Here is a 9,471-nt window from a genome sequence, read left to right as displayed (position 1 = left end):
GGTTTCACCGTGTTGACCAGGATGGTCTCGATCTCTTGACCTCGTGATCCACCCGCCTAGGCCTCCCAAAGTGCTGGGATTACAGGCTTGAGCCACCGCGCCCGGCCTTTTGTATTCTTTAATATAGATACCCACTGATGTTGAACTGGCTCATCTAATTTACTCTTCCCACATATTTTGGGTTCTTTTCTTCTTGTGTGTGCAAGACAAATTTTTTGTCAGCAGTTTTCTTAAATACTATTAAAATTTGAACATTCTAATAAATTTTGTCAGTTTTACTTCTATTAATTTTATCCTCAAAGGTTTACAAATTCTAGTGCATAATAAAATTCTCATTAGACCATGCAAAAAGAGAAAAAAAGAAACGGAACCATTGTGGGTGTGTATGTGTATGAATGTGTATGCCCTATATTTGCCACACATTTGTCAGTGGTCTTTTCTATATTAGAGACGACCTTTCCTGCTTTTTAAGTTTTGATCCTAAATTGTTGTTTCTTTTATAATTGTATTATATATGTAGTATAATTATGGGGTTTTTAGATGAAACTATTTTAAAAAGTAACTTTACTTTGAAGACACAAAAGCTGAAAGTCATATGTTAGACTTTTTGTTTGTTTGTTGCATGATTTGTATTAAGAAATCCCATACGGAAAAGCCCTGAGTGATAGTATTACTATTTCATGCCAAGAACTACAGAAAAATTCAATCATGAAGCTAAGGAACTGTTCATGATCTAATAGTGCTATGATGCCATTAACAGAGAAGGAAACTGAGGCATAGAGAGGTGGAGCTTTATGCTCAGAGATAGATGGTAATAAAAGTGAAGCAGAGCAACAACTAAAGGCAGGTTTCCTGGGTCAGTCACTCTTCTCCACTGCCCTACATCACCTATTATTCTGCCTTGTTTATTTATGTTTAGGACAACATCTTCCAAAAGTCTGAGAGAGTTTATAATCAATATTTCCAGGGTGAGAAGAGTCACAAACATCTAGTAAAAAGGCACCTCTTTCTTTGGAGCTGAATGCATAATTGAGAATTTCACACTTCAGCATTATTCAATATTAATCTTTAACAAACTAAGTAAAATCTTATTTTAATCAGAATAGGTTCCCATATTATTATATGACTTCCCAGCCATAATTGGATTCCTTAGACACCACAGGAGTTCTAATGGTAAATGCAAAGCAATTTCAAAATTAGTTACTCATGTGGTCCATGTTGAAAGCCTTAGAAAGGTTTTAGAATAAGGAGTCATTCCATTTCTGGATGATTTTCAAAGGCTAACATAATGTTATCACTCTTTCCTCCCATAATTTTCAGAAGGCCTGAGCAACCTACATGATTTTCAATCATTCCCCTTTTAAAGATTTCAGGAATCAAATATTAGAGACAAATGTAATAGAACTGCTACAGAACCTAAAACAGCGAATTGGATTTCCAAAGAAAAAATGAGATGGCACACATCTATAAATCGTAATACTGTCATGGTATTCTTTCTGCTTAAAGTTTTACTAGACTTAAGCATTTGCTTCATGCCATAGTCAATTGAGAGATTTTTAAAAACCGTATCTTTATATTTGAATTTAATCTTCTCAGCCATGCAGCCTGGTGTGGATTAAAGACAACAGGCCTGGAAATCCCATCCCTGGGGTTCTAATTCTATCTTGCCATTACCTACTTGTGTAATTAGTGACTCATTTTCTGTACCTCTACATCTTCATGCCTCGGAAATGAAGATCAAAATTCTGGCATAATCTACAAGGTTCTATGTTGATCAAATGAGGTTAGATGTGGCAATCTGCTTTATAAATTCAAACTCCACCTAAATGAAAGGTAATATATATATACATAGTGATAAAAAAGTAAAGGTATCCAGTACACACTAGATTCCAAGTGCCATGATAAATGCTTCATGCACTCTAACTCTTTGGCTCTTCATGACAACTCAGAAGAGTAGGAACCATTGTTATACCAAGTTTATAAATAAGGAAGCTAAGAATAGAGAGGAAACGTAGCTTGCTCAAAATCACACAGCTGGTAAATGGCAAACAGAACCCATAGCCCATTATCTTAGCTGTGATGTCACATGGCTTACAAGGTTGACATCAGTGATCAGGAGAAAATAAGGATGTCTAAAAAGAAAAAGTATATATGCTGTTATGGGTTGAATTATGTCCCCCTACAAAAAAAATTGAATGTTGAAGTTTTAACCACAAGTACCCCAGAATGTGACCTTATTTCAAAATGGGGTCTTTGCAAATGTAACTAGTTAAGATGAGTTCATACTAGACTAGCATGTGCCCCTAATTGAGTTACAACTAGTGTTCTTCTGAAAAGGGAAAATTTGGAGACAGGCACATACACGGAAAGAATGACGTGTGAATACAAGGGTTATAGTGCCATAAGCCAAGGAACTACCGGAATGTAACAGAAAGGCCTGGGATAGAGCCTTCCTTTGAAACTTCAGGGTGAACATGGCCCTGAAGACATCTTGCTGTCAGACTTCTAACCTCAGAATAAATTCCTGTCTTTTGGGTCTCTCAGTTTGTGTGTGTGTGTGTGTTGTTTTGTTTGGTTTGGTTTTATTTTGTTTTGATATAGCAGCCCTAGGAAACTAATGCATAGGTACATATGACCTGTGAAAATCAACTCTCTGACTTATTTATTTATCCTTTGAAAATCTATATAGAGAGGTACACTTGCAGGGTATTCATAGGCCTGATTGAAGATAAAGCCAAGGGGAGTGGAGAGGAGGCCATTGACTTCCAGTGATAGTGACTTTGGACCCTTCTTGGATCATTTGTGAAAGCAGAACCTAATATCATCCATAGAAATAACAACAAGAACACATGGAATCAGTCCAGGGAAAGCTAAAGGAAATACAGTCTTCCCTTGATATCTGTGACACAAATATTTGGTTTTCCTCCTGCCTCTGAGGCCATTCCTTCTCAGTGACCTCTGCAACCACCTTACCCTAATTCATCTCTGTAATGTCAGGGCTTCTCAAGCTTAGTCCCAGATTGGGTAAATTCCTACTTTATGAATCTTCCTGGTTATCTTGTCCTCTCCTATGGCTTAATGACCAGATATGACACTGCTCTTACACAATACAGTGGTTAAAAATCCTCATTGCACTATCGCCTAGCTATGGAGTCTTGGGCGTTAATGTCTTTACTACTCCGTTCCTCAGTTTTCTCACTTGTAAGATAGAGAGAAAAATAGCATGTTCTTTCAAGTTTGGAGAATTGCAGGGAGAATTTATATGAAGTATTACATGTGTAACAAACAATATAAAAAAGAACAGTCATGAACTCAGGGAGTTTCATACCCAACAGTGAACATAGACATAAAGACATCCACCACACAGTGTGACTGTGATGGTTAGAGATAATGTAGCATTTCCTCAATACATGTTAGATCTTGTTAATTTGATTGCTTTCTGATTCAAGAGAGCAATTCTGCCTCTCCCTACAGTTATTAGCAGTGACTCACCACCAATCCTCCCTAAACAAGAGATTCCTAGAATCTGCCACTTTATGGAAATGAACCATTTACGGCGTGCTCTGAGTGAGTGCAGGGAAGCCTCCTCTTGAAGCAAGTACTGTTTCCCATAGAGGGAAGCCCTTACTTGAATGACTCAAGCTTGAAGTGAGGAGAGAGGACTCCCATTCCTCCCTGCAGGACAGAACAATATGAGTTGACACTGTATTCTCACCAATCTGACACACTCAACCCTCAGAGAGGGGGAATAGGTATCTGATTGTGGTGCCTGGGAGAAGGGTTCTGCTCCTGCTGGATCTTCAGTTCCCTTCTGCAGATCCCAAGTCTCTGGTCACCAGATGGTTTCCTCATCTGCCACGTAGTGGGAAAATTAGACTAATTCAATGGGGGTATGGTCAGCTGCTCAAGGGAGTCCCAGTCAAGCTTCGGGAGGTTTCTAGTGAGTCCTTCACCAACTAGCTATGTGACCTCAGACAAGTTACAACAACAGCATCAACACCACCAACAAAAATCTTGCTGTGCCTCACTTTCTCCATCTATAAAATGGCAGTAATAATAGGAACTACCTCATAGGGTCATTATGAAGATGAAATAAATTAACATTTATAAAGTGCTTAGAAGACTGCTAAACACAAGGTACATTCTATATAAGTGTATTTAAATAAGCTAAATGTACAAAACACTTCAGCAGTTCTTTCTCAGTTATTTCAGATTCCATAAAAGATTGTAATTACTTATCATCACAATAGCTAATATTTATTGTGTTTATACGAAATGCCAGAGATGGTTCCAAAGCATTTATATTTATTAAATTATTTAACTTTATGCGGTATGCATGGCAATTATCCTCACATATTTAAAAATAAAGGAATAAAAATAAAGGAAAAAGAAAATAAAAAAAAAGGAAAAAGAAAAATTTCATTAATTGTGTTATAAATATTTACCAGGTTTGGCAAGGTATTCTGCCAAGGGCTGGATTTTATATTAATAGAACATATCAATATATGATCATTAGCTGTATCATTAATATCATAATTAATAAAACTAATTGTATTAATTGTGCATAATTAATATATAATTAATTTTATTGTATTAATAGTGTATTAATTGCTATATATTGTATTACATATTAATAGATATAATATTAACCTAAAATGTAATATGATAAGGATGTCTCCGACAAATAGTGGTTCAACTTTCAATTTTTCTACTTCAAAATGGTACAAAAGCAACAGGCATTCAGTAGAAACCATACTTTGAGTACTCACATAACCATTCTGTTTTCACTTTCAATGCAGTATTTAATAAATTACATCCCTTTATTATAAGCATTTAGCACTTTATTATAAACTATGCTTTGTGGTAGATAATTTTGCTCAATTGTAGGCTAATGTAAGTGTTCTGAGCATATTTAAGATAGGCTAAGATAAACTATGATGATCACTAGATTAGATGTATCAAATGCATTTGAGATTTGTGGTCTTTTTTCTTTTCTGTTCTGTTCTTTTCTCTTCTATTTTTGGAACAGGGTTTCACTCTCACCATCTGGGCTGGAGAGTTGGAGTGCAGTGGTGCAATCTCGGCTCACTGCAACCTCCCTCTCTCAGGTTCATGCCATTCTCCTGCCTCGGTCTCCCAAGTAGCTGGGACCACAGGTGCATACCACCATGCCAGGCTAGTTCTTGTAATTTTAGTAGAGACAGGATTTCGAAATGTTGCCCAGGCTGGTCGATGTTTTCGATTTATGATGGGTTTATGGGTTTCAACTTATGATGGGTTTAACATAAAATGAGTAAGTGGAGGAGCACATGTACTATATGTAATATATATTACTATTATAATGTATAATCATTATATATTATGATATATTACATAACATATATAATTATATATCATTATATACAATATGTAAACATCATATTATGTTCATATGTATTTCATATATTATAATCTGTCTTCAAAGAGGACAGATATTGGCTATGTGACTAGAATGCTCAGAATCTTCAGTATAGGGCACTGTGGGTCACTATAGCAGGGGACCCTAACATAATTTCGGACTTCAAAGAAAAGTTTTTTGTGGAAGTGATCTTTAAGAATGTAGAGTTATTAGGTAGACAGAGAAGGAAGTAGAACTTTTCAAATAGAGGAAAATTGCCTGTCAAAGCCCTGAGCCAAGAGAAAGCCTGGATCAGGCAAGGAGTTGTAGTCAGTTTCACCTGTCTGAAGTGAAGAGAATCGTGGGAGACATGGTGCAAGGGCAAGGCGAGGCTGGAGATATAGACCAGTGTTGGATCAACAGCCCCTTGAAGACATGATATGGACTTGACACTTTAGCCAAAGGTCAGGTGTTGACTGAGTAATATATATCTAAGAGATGGTGATGTGTGGTTTTTTTTTTCTTTTTTTTTGCATTTCAGAAGTCCTTCTACTTAAGATGTTTGAGCCCTGGTTGAGGATGAGCTTGCTTTTTTACCAATCAATCTCCATTTTTTTAGACATTAGAACCCATTTTAACCTCTAAGAAACAATGCTCCACGTTTATTATTATTATTATACTTTAAGTTCTGGGATACATGTGCAGAACTTGCAGGTTTGTTAACTAGGTATACATGTGCCACGGTGGTTTGCTGCACCCATTAACCCATCATCTACATTAGATATTTCTCCTAATGCTATCCTTCCCCTAGCTCTCTGCCCCCAGACAGGCCCCAGTGTGTGATGTTCCCCTCCCTGTGTCCATGTGTCCTCATTGTTCAGCAGGTCTGCTGGAGTCTGCTGGAAGTTCACTTAAGACCCCGTTTGCCTGGATATTACCAGTGGAGTTTTCAGACCAGCTAAGATTGCTGCCTGTTCCTTCCCCTAGAAGCTTTGTCCCAGAGGTTCACCCACCTGATGCCAGCCAGAGCTCTCCTATATGAAGTGTCTGTCAATCCCTGCTGAGAGGTGTCTCCTGGAGGCATGAGGGTCAGGGACCCACTTAAGGAGGCAGTCTGTCTCCTAACAGAGCTCAAGCGCTGTGCTGGGAGATCAGCTGCTCTCTTCAGAGCTGGCATACAGGAACATTTAAGTCTGCTGAAGCTGTGCCCACAGCTGCCCCTTCCCCCAGGTGCTCTGTCCCAGGGATATGGGAGTTTTATCTATAAGCCCCTGACTGGGGCTGCTGCCTTCCTTTTACAGATGCCCTGAATAGAGAGGAGGAATCTAGAGAGGTAGTTTGACTACACGGGCTTTTTTGAACTGTAGTGGGCTCTGCCCAGTTTGAAATTCCAGGTGGCTTTGTTTACACTGTAAGGGGAAAACTGCCTTCTCAAGCCTCAGTAATGGCAGGTGCCCCTTCCCCCATGAAGCTCAAGTGTACCAGATTGCCAGGTATGAAAAAAATTATGTCAGACTGCTGTGCTGGCAGTGAGAATTTCAAGCCAGTGGATCTTAGCTTGCTGGACTCCACGGGGGTGAAATCTGCTGAGCTAAACCACGTAGCTCCCTGGCTTTAGCCCCCTTTCCAGGGAAGTGAACAGTTCTGTCTTGCTGGCATTCCAGGCACCACTGGGGTATGAAAAAAATTCCTGCAGCTAGCTCAGTGTCTGCGCAAATGGCTGTGGAATCTCCTGGTCTGCAGCTTGCAAATGCCATGGGAAGCATGTAGTATCTGGGCTGGAGTGCACCATTCCTCATGGCACAGTCTCTCACAGCTTTCCTTGGCTAGGGTAGGGAGTTCTCTAATCCCTTGCACTTCCCCGTGAGGTGATGCCCCCACCCTGCTTTGGCTTGCCCTCTGTGGGCTGTACCCACTGTCTAACCAGTCCCAATGAAATGAACTTGGTATCTCAGTTGGAAATGTAGAGATCACCTGCCTTTTGTATTGATCTGACTGGAAGCTGCAGATCAAAGCTGTTACAATTTGGCCATCTTGCCAGCCAACAACGGATCCACCTTTTAAAGTTCTTTCTCTGAAGCTTTTCTAAGTTTTTGCAAACTTTAACCCATTCTCCATTACTTGGTCTAATGAAGCACAGGTAGCTGTTCTTCATTTTTTCTATTTTGATTTCTAATATTTTTTTGTTATTTCTTCCTTCTTTGCCTTTCCAATATTGCCAAAATATCTATTTTAATAAACTTGTTAAAAGTCTAGCTTCTGGCTTAGTTGATTACCTTTTATGTGTCTTTTCTTTATGATTAGTTTCTGTTCATAGTTTTATTACTGTCTTCTTATATTCTCATTGGCCCTATTTATTTAACTGGCCCTTTTTCATTTAACTTTTTTTGTACAATGCTTATCTTACTCACATTCATTATTTCTTATTTTCTAATAAATGCTTTTAGATTACACATTTTCTCTACACTTAGCTAAGTCCACCAGTTTTGATGTTTCTATCATTTAATTTATTTTTAATTACTTGTAAAAATATGTGATTTTTTTCTAGACTTTTTTTGTCTGTCTTGTACTTAAAAATTATTTTCATGTGCTTTTTTGTAATTTTATGTAGTTTTCTGTTGCTTTCCAGCAACATACTTTATTGTGCTTAGAGAATGCCCCCCTGAGAGATATTGTTCTTTTGGTATTTGTTGAGACTATGTGGCTGATTTTTAAAATTTTATTTTTCTGTGAATTATTCAACATTTTAAAAAGCAGCTGCTGAATTAAAAAACCATAAAATTGATTTTGTCTGTAATGTGGCTATTTCATTATTTTGAACTACAGAAATATTTTCTGCTCAAGTAGGGAAGTCTGACACGGCTTAGCTCAATTTTCCCATTTTTACAACTTTCAGGATGTGTTTCTTCACTTCGCCTGAGAACTGCAGGTTGACAAGTTTCAAAATCTGTTATTTGGGCTATTATGGACAACATTCCTTGGGCGTCTCACTCGCATGTGTCTGTGCATTTTTGCTGGTGTTTAGGTCTTCATTTGCAAAGTGCGATGAAGCCTTGGCCATGGGTTTTATTCACTCCCCTCCCCATATGCAAAATTGGATCACACTACAAAGAGAAAAATAAAAACATAGCATCTTTATTGAAACACAAATGATCAAGAAAGGGTCACTTGATTATCTTCTGTGAGCTTTTAGGTGAAGTCATAACTCCATAGGTAATGCTAAAAGTTCCAGGTGAGTTCTGAGTTGGCCTCTGTAAAAAAGCCTGTTTTACTTCTGCTGTCTACTAGAGAGTGGAAATTACTAGTTAATTTACAATACAGCTTAGAAATTGTATACCACCTTAGAGACTCTTGGAAAAAAGCCTAACCTTTCACAAAGAGAATAGTGGACTAAATGAATCAGATACACAACTTTGAGAAAATTTAGGTCCAATGACAAAAAAGTGTAGATGCCAGTCCACTTTGAGGCACTTTTATAGACACTAGGAATGAAAGAGTGAACCAAAGATAGTGAAGTTCTCACTTTTATACAACTTACTTTCTAGAGGAGGGAAGTAAAAAATAAACAAATAGGCAAAGAAATGTGTCAGGTGGTAATACATTTCAAGATAAAAAGCAAAAAGGATGAAAGGAACAGAGATTGATTGGGTGTAGGGGGAATTATTTAAATAGGTTGGTCAAGAAAGTCCTTATGATAGAGATGGCATTTGAACCAAGGTCTGAATAAAATTAGAAAATCTCAACATACCGAGGAATCCCCCCAAAATTGAATGCAAATACATGAAAGCCGTCTGTATTGATTACGGCTTTCTCCATGTGTGCTGCCAGCTGACATACTTGTGCAGCCAGTCTCAGAGAAGAGGAGCGGAAGTCTGGCTTGATAGCCAGTCTCCTTTCCCCCAATAGAAGCAGGATTACTATTCTAACCTTTCCTTCCTGTGCACCATGCTGGTGACACCTTCCCTATTCCACTTTCTCAATATTTGTACGGAGGTAGGTTTGTTTGTACAGATTACTTTTTGCAACATTTTTAATACTTGCAAATGCAACACTTATTCTGCTTCTCATTACCTTTCTCTAGAGTCATTTCTTAC

Source organism: Cebus imitator, unplaced genomic scaffold (genome assembly GCF_001604975.1).
Source record: "Cebus imitator isolate Cc_AM_T3 unplaced genomic scaffold, Cebus_imitator-1.0 Scaffold13, whole genome shotgun sequence".
Taxonomy (NCBI): Eukaryota; Metazoa; Chordata; class Mammalia; order Primates; family Cebidae; genus Cebus; species Cebus imitator.
The sequence above is the reverse complement of the archived record's forward strand: the minus strand, read 5'-3'. Positions refer to the sequence as shown.